The sequence below is a fragment of the Otolemur garnettii genome, unplaced genomic scaffold, assembly GCF_000181295.1.
Source record: "Otolemur garnettii isolate 467f Iridium unplaced genomic scaffold, OtoGar3 scaffold00347, whole genome shotgun sequence".
In the NCBI taxonomy this organism is placed as follows: domain Eukaryota; kingdom Metazoa; phylum Chordata; class Mammalia; order Primates; family Galagidae; genus Otolemur; species Otolemur garnettii.
The window spans coordinates 154,737-155,814 of record NW_003852742.1 but is presented as its reverse complement, the minus strand read 5'-3'; positions in this window follow the sequence as shown (position 1 = coordinate 155,814).

Genomic DNA, 1,078 nt, shown 5'->3' with positions numbered 1-1,078 from the left:
TAAATTATGGAGTTACTATATACTCTTGGACTATCTCAGAGATTTCAGGAGAACATAATGAAATTTAGTTCACTGATAATCTCTGAAGCTAGACTTACATACACTGTGACCATGTGGCATCATGTCCAAAGAGGCTTTCCCATGGCAGTACTCATGTCTTAAATTAGGATTCTTGTCATTGCCCTCCGTCAAGGCAAGGTGAGGTTTCCCAGTGAGAAATTTGAAAAAAGGCTTTGATACCCTTTGTTATTTTACAGATAAGGGAGAGGCACATTTTAACGCTTGGGCATTGCAGACCTGTATCTTCCACCTTAAATGCCAATTCCTGTCTTTTGGGAGTGTCACGGTCTATGCTTGAAATAAGGCCTAGGGACACGTCTCACATTTGCCATTGACAAAAATGTAAGCGAGTGTTTCCTCTGTGATATGCATTCTCTGTGACATGCATCCAGTCATGTAACTTGGACAGCAATGGTCATTTTATGAAGTATGTTAGCCTACTGGCAATGATGGTGATGGCAGGGATAATGATGCTGGTGGTGGTGGTGATGGTGCTAAAAGAATTCAATCACAGCTATCACTGGGAGTAAGTTTACTAGAACTGAGAACTATGCTCAGTTCTTTTCATTGGGATCTTGCCTCATCCTCTAGAAATGATGCTAGCTAAATAATATTCTTATCATCTCCATTTCACAGAGGACACTAATGATTACAGAACATGTAGTTACCTTGCCTTGGTAACAGAGGCAGGAATATTTTGGGAGGGACTCAGATCCAGGTTTGGCTATCCTTGAATTCTGTGTTATTAATGAGAAGCTGGGAGAAGCCATATTTTTATTTATTTATTTATTCATTTTTTGCAGTTTTGGCTGGGACCAAGCTTGAACCCACCATGCCTGGCATATGGGGCTGGCACCCTACTCTTTGAGCCACAGGCACTGCCCTTTTGTTTTTATTTTTTATTTTTCAGACAAAGTCTCACTTTTTGCCCCAGGATAGAGTGTCCTGACATCACAGCTGATGGCAAGCTGAAACACTTGGATTCCAGCAAACTTTTTCCCTCATCCTCCCCAGTAGC